Consider the following 13,193-nt stretch of genomic DNA (forward strand, 5'->3'; position numbering starts at 1 on the left):
CCTTGACTAACAAACCAGCAGCAGATTTATGCACTTAAAAATGGCGGGGTCTAACAATGGTTATATGCAGGTGTCAGAGTCATTCAGCCAACGGTCCCACACTTTATTATATTTGAATGGGCACCCCCTATTGATGTAAACACATTTTTTGTACGGCAAAGTTGGGTTAATGTCAGCTTTCCACTCCGCTAATGTTGGTGGTGGAGATCTCATCCACTGCCTGGCGATAAGCTTTCTCGCAACAAAGTTTCCTGCAGGAATAACTTAGTACACCTGTCGAGTACCCCCGGGTATACACCCAACTTCCTCCGGCTCTTCTAATCAGCTCACTGATTTTTCTAGAAGTCTGCATTAAGATACAAGTCAACCACCTATCTAGCTATAGAGATTTCACAACAACCATAACCATAAATATTATAAAAAAAGCCAATTTTATGCAATATTACAAAATTAAAACGTATCAATGTTGACTGCACAATCCAAAGTGCTACATGCAAGTAACCTTAAAAAAGTGCGGTCGTGATATGCACACCAACCACTTTATGTAAAGCCAATTAGTGAATATAAATTGGTAGATCTTGGGTTTCTTTAAACAAATGCACAAGTGAAAATCTTCAGTTGGCTTCATACCACCACCATCAAAAACGTGATGAGCCTGGGCATCTTTGGATGAACCCACCTAAACAAGCCCACCAGGAAGCCGCCACTTGACAGGGGCAATCGTCTGCGATTCTATATTCCCTGCCCCACAGCTTCACGTATACAAGGGGCATGTATTCACATGGCTGCAAAGCAGGGAATGCTTCACCCTCTTATTGCTGGCCCAGTACAGTGATAGCTACTTGGCGTGCTTGCTCTGGTGGGATCGGACTAGGATCCGAAAACGTCCAAGCTCATCTTTAAACAAAAACCGCCCACAGTGCTGAACACCACTCAATCTGTACACTCACCTAACTTAGGCTTCATATGGTTAATAAGGCCAGAGAACCTTCTTAGGGGTTAAATAGCAACCAGGAACCAGTTTTAATGATCAAATATCCAGGTATCACAGCTCAGGAATATACAGGCGGGCCCCAGATTACAAACAAGATAGGTTTGTTCTCAAGTTGAATTTGATTATAAGTTGGAAGGGTTATCACCCCTGTAACATTTGTTTTGCTGTCTGTGGCCCTGTTCAGAAAATTTCACCTCACTTTCTGTCCTGTGACAATTAGATTTGGAAAATTTTGGGTTGTTGTGGAAACGAGGATTGGTGATAAAGCATTAGTAGGTGTACATTTTTCCCATAAGAACTCTTACAGGAATGAATTTCCCTTCCTAGGAGTAGATTTCCTCTCACTTCCTGTTGTCTACCTCCGTTTTTAAGTCGGAAGTTTGTAATCTGGGGACCGCCTGTATACAGAACAATCCCATAGTGCTTTTCATATACAGTATACCAAAACACTTTTTTTTTTTTAAATAAACATAAAATGTGCATTAGTAAGTTCTCTTCCACTAGTGTACACAGATCCCATATACACTCAGCGGCCACTTTATTAAGTACACCTTGCTAGTACCGGGTTGGACCTGCTTTTGCTTTCAGAACTGCCTTCATTCTTCATGGCATAGATTCAACAAGATGTTGGAAACATTCCATAGATATTTTGGTCCATAATGACACGATATCATCATACAGTTGCTGCAGTTTTGTTGGCTGCACATCTATGATGCGAATATCCCCTTCCACCACATCCCAAAAGGTGCTCTATTGGATTGAGATCCGGTGACTGTGGAGGTCATTGGAGTACAGTGATCTCATTGTCCTGTTCAAAAAAAACAGTGGTGAGATGATTTGAGCTTTGTGACATGGTGCATTATCCTGCGGGAAGGAGCCATCAGAAGATTGTGTACTGTAGTCCTAAAGGGATGGACATGGTCAGCAACAATTTCCAGGTAGGCCGTGGCATCTAAACAATGCAAGTGGTATTAAGGGGCCCAAAGAGTGCCAAGAATATATCCCCAACATCATTACACCACCACCACCCTGAACCGGTGATACAAGGCAGGATGGATCAACAATTTCATGTTTACACAAAATTCTCATGCTACCATCTGAATGTCGCAGCTGAAATCGAGACTCATCAGGCCCCGTTTTAGGCACCTTTCACACGGGCGGATAGAATTGTGCTTTTAGCTGTGGATCTTATAGTTTTCTACTGCAGCTAAAAGCACACAATGCTTTCCTATGGCCCCATTCACACACTGCGTTTAGCTGCGATTTAGTTACCTGCGGTTTGGTGCGGATAGAAAAAATAGAATTGACTGTGTCCAGGAGCGATTTAGCGCAGCTATCTGCACATAACCGCAGTGCACTCTTTCACTTGCGGATCAAACTACCCATACATGCATTCATCTTGAACAATCTCAGCACAATACACAGAACACTCCTCTCACTGCAAAACTCTAACACACATTCAGCCAGTAAACAAAGACAGGAAATAGATGGTTTGAAATGCAGGGGACTGAAATGCATCATGGTAGATTCAAGGGACCAAAAAAATAAAAAATAAAATAAAAAAAGGGTTGCTATGGGAATGACTACCGCACGTAAACGCAGGTAATCGCACTGTACAAATGCAGCTGATCGCAGTGCCTAGAGTCTTGAATTTCACAGAACAAATTGCAGCAGAACAGCCATCCGTGTGAAAGGGGCCTTATCAATTTTCTATTGTCCAAATTTGTAGCCTCAGTTTCCTGTTCTTAGCTGACAGGAGTGGCACCTAGTGTTGTCTTCTGATGCTATATCTGCTTCACGGTTTGATGGGTTGTGCGTTCAGAGATGGTATTCTGCATACCTTGGTTGTAACAAGTCATTTGAGTCACTGTTGCCCATCATCTCGTACTAGTCTACCCATTCTCCTCTGACAACAAGGCAATTTCGTTCCACACAGCTGCTGCTCACTGGATATTTTCTCTTTTAGGACCATTCTCTGTATAACCCAGAGATGGCGGTGCGTGAAAATCCAAGTAGATCCCTTTGTTAGTAATTAAAATACTTAGACCAGCCCATCTGGCCCCAACAATCATGCCACGTTGAAAGCCACTATAAATCCCCTTTCTTCCCCATTCTGTTGCTCGGTTTAAACTTCAAGTCCTCTCTACCACATCTAGATGCCTAAATGCATTAAATTGCTGCCATGTGATTGGTTGATTAGCAATTTGTGTTACCAAGAAATTTAACAGGTGTACTTAAAGTAGCCAAGGAGTGCACGAAAGAGACGCCAAGCATGGATGCCACCAAGTCCACATTCACATCGAGAGTGGGTTTGAAATCGTTCAGGTAAACTCGCATGATTTCAAACCGTCAATGCAGTCCGACTTCGGGGGTGATTTGACAGACATCCGTGCGGGTTCATGCACAGATGTCTATTCAAATCACCCCGAAGCCGCCAAAAGTAGTACAGAAAGGACTTTTGGGACTCGGTGCAGCACCGCCAAGTCAACATCGCACCGATTCGGGTGGTGCTGTTCCCGGCAAATTGACATGTCGATTCACATGTCAAAACGGCCCGATGTGACCGTGGGCGTTATGAAAAAAAATATAGCTAGGTAGGTAGTTTAATTTATTCATAAAACATTTATGATTGTGTGAATCAAGTGGGAGTTCTGGCTGCTTGCTGAAACAGGTAAGCAGTTTACATAAGTGCAAAAGCTCACTTGTATTTTTATTTTTTTGGACCACTTTGCTGCTGGCCAGGTAATGCTCCAGGTAAAAGGTGGCTGTCTTTTCACGTCCCTTTCTCCTGATAGCCCATGTTCAGGATCTGTACAAGGCACTTTTATCATCAACTATACCTATCCAGCGGCGAGGAGGAGGGAGAAGGGGAAAATTGAACTTTAGGTTAACTTTAACAGTTCCTCATTCAACAAAAAAAATAAAATAAAAAGCCAATTTTGCTTTCAGACCACAGTTCCCAAAAGCAATCTAATCAAAATCTTTGACAAAACAGTTTTCTCTAAAAACGCACCTAGTGTGCTGTCTGCTAAATCTCCGGAACAGGAAGGTCAGTCCTCAGTCTTGATGCACAAAACCATTACATAATCTCAGTCATTTAGCTAAAAACTGTACTAAACCTCTGACACACTGGCTGCTTTTGTAAATGGCCTGTGAATGTGCACAGTGCATTACAGAGAGTCAAGCTGTGCTTCTCGGCAGCTCTGTAAAAATCTTCTGCTAGAAAACTAATTATTGTAGAGGGGAGACAGCTGTTGTGGACAGGGGCTCCACCAACAAGCATGCAAACTTCCTTCTTTAAAGGGAAACCAGAGCGATTTTTTTTAATTTGTGCAAATTTTACATTTTTACTGTAGTGTTTAAAGCACATCTGAATATAATACAAAATTTAACATACTACAGCTTACCAGGCCTTAGATGTGGTGGCTGTATATTCCGCAAGTACAGAACAATATTTGCATATCCCGATATGTCTTGTGTCCTTGTAACTTCCTGTGCACTGAACGGATATCTGCTGTCCAAGCTATCTCCTAAGAACTACAAAACCTCTCCTCCTTACACACGACCACACAATTGTCAGTTAAAGTAACAGTGCCGTATCACAAAAAATGGCCTGGTCGCGAATGGGGGTAAATCCTCCAGAGGTCAAGTGGTTACAATTTCAAACATTTACACCATAGTTTGTAGACGGTTTAACTTTCACACAAACCAATATACACTTTTTTTTTTTTACCAAAGACAGCAGAATACATTTTGCCCAAAATTCATGAGGACATTTCATTTTACTAGATATGTTTTATAACAAAGTAGAAAAAATAAAATTGTGTCTTTTTGCATTTATTTAATAAAAAATTAAAATTCCAGAGGTGATCAACAATGCTACAAGACCACGCAATTGCCAATTAAAGCAGCGCAGTGCTGACTAGCAAAAGATGCTCTGGTCATGAGGGGGGGTAAAACCTTCCTGCACTCAAGTGGTTAAGGCATTACAAGTAAATGTACAGTAAACATTTACCAGTATTGTGCATTATATTTAAAAATTATTAGAACCATGCAAAAAAGTCTCAGCCTTTAGTACTACTATGCATAATTTATGATTTCCCTCCAACCTTTATGACGTGGCATGTCCGACTCCCAGTTAAAACACCCACTTTCACACGGGGCTGTACGCATTGAGCACGTAAATAGCTCAGTGGGGATTGCTCCGTTGATCCCCGCTGAGCCGGCGGATGACAAGAATGCCTCTGGACTCTGTGCAGGGACGAACCTGTCCGAGGCCGGCTCTCCTCTATGGGGGATCGGACGATTACGGACCGCCTGTTCGTTTTCATCCGATCCGATCCACACGGATGAAAAATAGGGTTTGCATCCGTCTGGTTCTAGCGGAGAGGATCGGATCGGGGCTGATCGGACGTCAGAGGACATGTCTCCGCTGACATCCGACACTCCAGAGAGGTACATGGAGCTCCCGTTCAGATCCACCTGAAAAACTTACAGGCAGATCTCAATGGTCTGCAGGTGTGAAAGGGGCCTTAGGGCTCTTTCACACATGCAGACCGTTTAGCAGCCTGTCAGTTTTTTCAGGCGGACCTGAACAGACGCTCCATGTAGCAACGGATGTCAGCGGCAAGGAGGAGGAAGGAGGGGAATATGGAACTTAAAGAGGAAGTAAACCCTGATGGGTTTACTTCCTCTTTTTTTCCCTGCAAAGGTAAAGCATAATGGACTACTATGCATCGCATAGTAGCTCATTATGTGTCACTTACCTGACACAGGAGCCAGCGAAGTCGCCGCTGTCCCCTGTAGTCCGCCGCATCCATCTTGCTGGTGGCGTCTCGCAGCTCCGACGAATCACAGCGGCGAAGCCGCGATGACGTCACTCCCGCGCATGCGCACGGGAGTCGCGTCTCGCAGCTCCGCCGCTGTCATTCGGCGAAGCCGCGATGACGTCACTCCCGCGCATGCGCACGGGAGTGGACAAATTAGGCAAATCCATTCTTGGACTTGCCGCATTTAGTGCGCCTGCGCGCCGCTGTCTACGGCGCATGCGCCGTAGACAGCGGTGCCCATTTTCGGGCAAATATCTCCTAAACCATATAGGTTTAGGAGATATTGCTTGGACCTACAGGTAAGCCTTAATCTAGGCTTACCTGTAGGTCAAAGTGGTTTGAAAGGGTTTACTTCCTCTTTAAGGTTCACGTTAACAATTCCTCATTAAATTAAGTAAAAAAGTCAGCTGACATCCGATCTGCTCCGCTAAATGCGGATGGATGGAAACCCTATTTTCCATCCGTCTGGCGGATCAGATTGGACGAAAAACAGACAGGCGGTCCATTTTCTTCCGAAAAAGATCTGACAGTTCTGTCTCTGCACAGTGAACGGCTCAACGGGAATCAACGTATCGATCCCTGCTGAGCAAGTGGAGTCCATGAAAATGGATCCACATGTGTGTAAAGGGGACTTAGGCTAGTTTCACACATATGCCAATTGGATATGTTTTGAACCGCATTCAATTCGCATGACAAATGCAAGTACATTGCTTTCTATTGTGCCTGTTCACCTAAGTCTAGTGCAGCCCGAGTGTGGATTCAGTGAAAATAAAAAAAAATAAAAAGTCCAGCCAGTTTTCTAAACAGTGCAGTCTGACTCGGGTGCGAATTCAGGTCCATTGACGTCTATGGGAACGCTTCTGAGTCGCATATGTCATTCAGTGGTGAAAAGGATAAAATTATGACCTGATCCAGATGTAAACCTGATCTGATCAAAAACTGACCTTAAACACTGAACAACTACTTTTTCAATTAGCTGTGAATACTGAGCTTCAGTTCAAAACGCACATGTGTGAACCCAGCTTTAGAGTAGTGAACCAAGGGCCTGGAATGCTCTTGGAGGGGGAGCCCATGCCGGTTTTTTATTTACAATTTGGCGTGGCGTTCCCCCTCAAGATTCATACCAAACCAGTGCCTGGTATTGGCGGGGATCCGGGGGGGGGAGTTGTTGCTGCATCAATCCCAGGGGAGACATCGCATTCGAGACCACCACCCTACCTACTTCAAGATGGGGACTACTGGGCTATTTGGGCTCTGCCACTGGTAATATATAAATCTTCAAATCCTGCCCTCTTTTTGAAAGCATGACACACTACCAGAGACTTTATTGACCTATTTATCCATTTATTCTATTCTTTAGCCAATATTCATGCATCCTACTCCTGATGATTGGCTTTAAACTTCATGAAACACGTCAAGTCCACACTCAGGGATGCCAAGTCAAGCTTTCCCAAAAATCATGAATTTCATTGACTGTTTTTAATATCTACATTTATCAGGATCATTTTCACTTGATCTGTATGTTCATTTAACTTACCAACTGTGATTGCTTGTACCAAATTATCTCTATCCGATATGAATACTAAATATGCCAATATGATTACTACTATTAGAAAATAAAATACTAACCATACAAAAAAAAAAAAAAAATACTATTATGCTTTTTTCTGCACGATCCATGTATTATGATACATTATATATTATCCTTTATTCATCAATTTAATTTATTGGATTGATCATTCAGCAAATAATTATGGTTACTTAGATCTCCCCTCACAGGGACAGTGACAGCTAACCTATTTTAGGTATCCTAGATAAATTATACACATATCCACGCCTCATTAAAATCACACACATTCTCTATTTTTTCTTGGAAAACAAGTTATCATTAAGTCTAACTTGATTTTTATTTTATTTTTTTATACAGGATTGCTTGAGAGGATAAAAGACTTACCACAGCTTGCAAGACCTTTCTGCCAAAAGCCTGCTCGCTTGCTGACAGAAGGTATGATCTGTAATGACGGACAAAAGTTACGTAACTTGACCACAAAGCCACATAAATTTGATCTGTGGTGGCACCAGCTATTTCTGCCCATGTAGTAGCCTGAGACCTGGTTGAATGTGCTTTAATTCCCAGCGCGGGAGATAGCCCCAACTGAGTGTAGGCTGCCAGAATAGTGGATTTAAGCCATCTAGCTATTCATCCCTTTGATGCTTGGTGGTCCTTTTTTTACAGAAAAAATTATAAACAAAGCGTTTGAAGACCAAAAGTACTATGAGATAATGTAATACAGTCCTTCTTACATCCATATTGTGAAATTGGCTTTCTTTCTCCCCTGAATGGTTTGAGCAAAATGTTGGCAAAAACCCCAGATCGGTTTTGAGTATAATCTTATCAGTGAAGATGGATAAAAAGGGTTTTTTAATCAATAGGACGTGCAGCTCACTAATTCTCCTTGCCGATGTTATTGCAACCAAAAATAAAGTCAGATTCCTCAGCGAAATTGCTTGTAGTGGCTCAAAAGTTTCCTTTGTGAGGGCTTGTAGGAACACTGATAGATCCCAATTGGGAAAGTGCTTAGCTGGAGCTGGTCTGGATCTAGTAAGCGCCTTGAAAAATCTCGTTATTATGGGCTCAGAAGAGATTAGTCTTTCCAGGAAGACTCCCAATGCGGCTACTAGCATTTTAAGCGTGGTGACCGACAAACCTTTGTCTGCACCATTTTAAAGGAATTCTAAAATTGACACCAAATTTTCTACCGTTCCATTTGTCAAATGACACCAGGAGTTGTAGACTTTCCAATATTTAGCATACATTTTTCTGGTTACTGTTTTTCTACTGGAAAGTAAGGTAGTTACAGACCTTTGTTTCTTAACAACTGCTCCTCAGATACCAAGCGGTGTGTCTTAGACTGGCCACTTCCAGATGTGTAGAAGAAAGTCTTGCTGGGGAGGAAGCTGCCAAGATGGTTTGACTGCCATCTGCAGAATGGTGGTAAACCATGCTCTTTTTGGCCAAAATGGAGTAATTAGAATTACTGCCACATTCTCCCTCTGTATTTTTTTCAATACTAATGGGATTAGTTGAAACGGGGGAAAGGCATAACTCAGATGAAAGTTCCAAGGCTGTATTAACACATCTATCCCCTGGGAACTGTTGTTTCTGTGAATGAAGAAGAAAATCGGGAGATGCCTACTTGTGGCTGGCCCCAGGCCCTGGCGATCATTGCAAAAATATCTGGATTCAAGCTCCATTCGGCCTCTTGATTCAGCCTTCTGCTCAGAAAACCTACCACTACATTTACAGTGCCTTTGAGGTAGACTGCTGATGAGGACAGCAAAAGATTTTCCACCCATCCTAGGATCATTAATGCCAGTAACTGAAAGGTTTTGCTTCTTGTGCCCCCTTGCTTATTCAGGTAGGCTAAGGTAGTGGCGTTGTCTGAAAGAACCTGGACATGGAAACCTTGAAGGATTGGAGAGAAGGCATCCAATGCTAAGGGGACTGCCCTTAGTTCCCTCCAATTTGAGGACCTTTTTGCCTCCGACTGGGACCAAACTCCTTGTGTGAAGTTTCTGACCCAGGTGTGCCCCCCATCCCCACACACTGGCATCCGTCGGTAACACTTTCTATTGGGAAAGACCACAGCAGGCCTTTTGACAGATTTTCCTGATTTCTCCACCACAAAAGCGATCTTTGACTTTGATGGGGATTTTTACCTTTGCCTCCAGAGATTCTGTCCTGTGATTCCAAGCTCGCAGGAGGAAACGCTGAAGAGGTCTGAAATGTAACCTTACCCATTGAATGGCTGGCATGGTTGAGGCTAGGGTTCCTAGGGCTGACATGACTCGTCTGACTGAATTCTTGATTTGTCTGTAGGGAGGCCACGACATTTTGGACTTTGAACTTTTTCTCTTCTGGGAGAAAAACTCTCTGTTCCACTGAACTGATTTGATACCCCAGAAATTGCACTTCTTGGGCTGGATTGAAATTAGATTTTTGCACATTTACGATCCAACCCAAGGCTTCTAGATGACTGCAGGCTTTTACGAGGTCCTCTAACAATTTCTCCCTGGAAGGGGCAAAGAAGAGCAGGTCGTCCAGGTACGGAATTACAGCAATCTTCTGCCATCACCTTTGTAAATATTCACGGGGCAGAAAAAAGTCAGAAGGGGAGGGCCTTGAATTGTAGGTGCAGAACCTTGTTCCCCACGTTTATCGCCATCCTTAGGAATTTCTTAAAGTGGTTGTATAGTCATTTTTTTTACTTTTACCTACAGGATATTCCCCTCGGTATGTGTCGCTGCGGGAGTGACGATATCACGGCTCCGGCCACTCACAGCGCCGGAGCCGCGATACCTGGAAGAAACGCAGAGGGAGCATGTCAGCTCCCTCGGCGTGGATCGGGCCAGATGTCGGGGCCTCGTTCTAAGGTAAGTATTTCATAATGAGCTAGTATGCGATGCATACTAACTCATTATGCCTTTTCCTTTGCAGGTGGCAAAAAATAAAAAATAAATTTAAAAATAAAAAAAAAACATTAGCGGGTATACAACCACTTTAAACTGAGGGACTATAGGGATATGCAGATAGGCATCTCAAATTTTATTAGGAATGTATGGGAATCGAATCCCTGATAATGCTCCTCCTGTGGAACCTGAGTCACAACCCCCTGATTTATCTTATCCTTTAACAGGTTCATCATAGCTAGGGCCTTTGCTGCATCTCTTGGTAGGTTTGTACCTTTCTGGGGGGAGAACCGAAAATTATATTCTGTAACCTTGGGCCATCATGCAGAGAATGTACTTGTTTTCCGTTTGGAACCTTATTCCTGGGTCTTCATCAAAAGGGAACCTTCTCCTGAGAAGAAAGGTTTTCTTTCAGGATCAGTCCATTCTTTCTTGATTGTCTCCGAAATTACTGTGTGGACTGGAAAGGTACGCATTTTGGGTTCGCTGAGTCCTGCATACATCCTGTCAGGCAAAGGCCATTCTTTACACTCTTCCTCTAGGCCCAAAGTAGCATAAATTGCCCTCAAGAGGCCATCTACTTGGTCCAAAGACAACTTGTATTTGGAAGGCATATTCTCCAGCTCGTCCTCATTCTCATCTGATTCTTCATTAGAAAGTGAGGGGGAAAGCCCTTCCTGGTTCAGAGGACCCACTTCTGCTTCCACTGCCGGGACTAAGAGTGAGCCTTGTGAGGATTGCGAGGTAGTAGGCTGACTTGAGGATGGATTTGTAAGTACGGATTTAAATGATTGAATGGAAGCATCCAATTCCTTTTTAACAGATGCGATCAGATCGCTGCATGGGGAAGAAGCTTCTTCCATCACCAAAGAGTCAATGCATTCTTGACAAAGTATTTTTCCAGCCTTTAGGTAACTTCGTTTTGCACGAAGGATATTTCTTTTTAAACCCTGGGTCAGAGCTCTTGACCTGCCATAAAGGAAAAAAGGAAAAAGACAAACCATCCTTTTGAGTCAGCCTGAAACCATTCAAGATGCTCACCACAGGTGCACAGTGAGAGTCCAGACTCATGTGCCCCCGACAGGCCCCCACCACCAGGGGGAAAACACACTCAAACCCCACTAAGAACTAGGGAGAAGAGAGCTAGAGAGAGACCCCACAGTAAAACATCCAGTCTGCTCCTTACCTGGGCCTTTCCGGGGCTTGTCCCCACTTGCTGCGGTTCCCGAGTCCATGCTGAGGCAGCAGCGTGATGCTTGTGGAAAAAACGATGGTTCCGGAACCGGTAATACAGGCACCAGACCTACTCCTCCCTCCTCCCTACCCCTCCCTCTGCACTTTCTGTAGGAAATGACATCCTGCACCTGCTTGTAGGATGCCGCCCTCTTCCGGTTACCTCACGTCCGGTGGAAGCAGCACCTCCGACTGCCCTTCCCAAGATGGCGGCGGCGGCATCCGGGGAAAAAAAAAACGTGATCGGACTAGAACGTTTGCATGCCATCTGCCACCGCCTAGGAGCAGTGTCCCTGGAGAAGTCTCGGCTCTCCCCAAGCACCGACGAGGGAGAAGGAACCTATCCACCAGGCACTACATCAGCCTGTGGAGATAGGAGGAACCGGCTCTCTGAGGCAAGTAAAAAATTGTGGCGTAGGGAGCCTTGCCTCTCAGGACAGCACCTTGACAGCTCCTAACACCCCATGTTTTCCCTCCGGAGAAAACACGAAAACTGGTGATAAGTGGGAAGGAGCCTGTGTTTCCTGACAAGTGGGTGGACCACTCTCTCAAGGTGCTGTCCTGAAAGATGTTAAGGGAAATCCCTGATCACATCCCCAGAGTAGTACAATGTTACTATTGTAACATATATCTTGGGCCCCAGTGTGTAAAGAAACAAAAAACAAACTGGATTTTTTTATTTATTTTTTTGGGTACTGTCACTAGTCAATGTCCATGATCACCACCCGTTATACGATGTGATGTACTGCACTGGTGACAGTATGCAAGAAAATAATTACTTTTTTTCTATATTTTCTACATTTCCTAAAAATTGTGACAAGTAGTTACAACTCCAAAAAAACTTGCCATGCCTCATACAAATTACATTGGACTACCCAAAAAGGGGTAATTTGGGGGATATTTGTATTGTCCTGGCACTTTTGGGCCTCAAGAAATGAAACTGTCAGCATATCAGCGCCTAGAGGCGATTCAGTTCACATTGTGCGCTATACAAGTATTTCATTCATTCATCAGGACTGATCGATTTTGAGAAATATATATATTATAGTTTGTGGACTCAAACTTTCCTACAGACTAATATGATACACTTATTTTGGTTATTTTCACCAAATAAATGTAGCAGAATACATTTAGGCCTAAACTTATGAAATTTTGCAAATAATTGTTCTTCATAACAGAAACAAAGAAAAACATTTTTCTTTTTTCAACATTTTCTGTCTAACCCAGTGGTGAATAAATACCACCAAATAAAAATTTAGTTTGGGTACAGCGCTGCATGACCACGAAATTGTCAAAGTGCGACAGCGCTGAAAACTGAAAATTGGCCTGGGACGGGGGTAAAAGTGTCCAGTAGTGAAGAGGTTAAAGCATTTGTTAACACGCAAAAAAAATAAAAAAATAAAAATAAAAAGGAATCCTGTTCCCTTAAAGCATGTTATACAGAACAGTGCTTGTGCTTGTAAAAATGTGCTAAAGGGGTTTACAACCACTTTAAGAGCTGACATGACACTGGTTGGATTTAGCACTGAGGAAGGGAGCACAACTCACAAAGCACATTAGCTTTTCCATCTGATGTTATCATGGTAGGACTTACTGCCCAAGACTGAAGCATATCAGTTACAAGCCTGTTGTGACCTTTTACGTTTGTGGGTATCCATGGGTTATTT

At 43.3% G+C, this 13,193-nt stretch overlaps 1 protein-coding gene across 2 annotated transcripts in view; it reads right to left on the minus strand.

Annotated features, from left to right (window-relative positions):
• The window catches only part of EXOSC2 (exosome component 2), an 85,166-nt gene that overhangs the window by 58,247 nt on the left and 13,726 nt on the right, over positions 1–13,193 (minus strand). The gene's annotated exons all lie outside the window — the stretch shown is intronic.

Source organism: Lithobates pipiens, unplaced genomic scaffold, assembly GCF_037356315.1.
Source record: "Lithobates pipiens isolate NorthernLeopardFrog02 unplaced genomic scaffold, aLitPip1_a1.2 Scaffold_1, whole genome shotgun sequence".
NCBI lineage: Eukaryota > Metazoa > Chordata > Amphibia > Anura > Ranidae > Lithobates > Lithobates pipiens.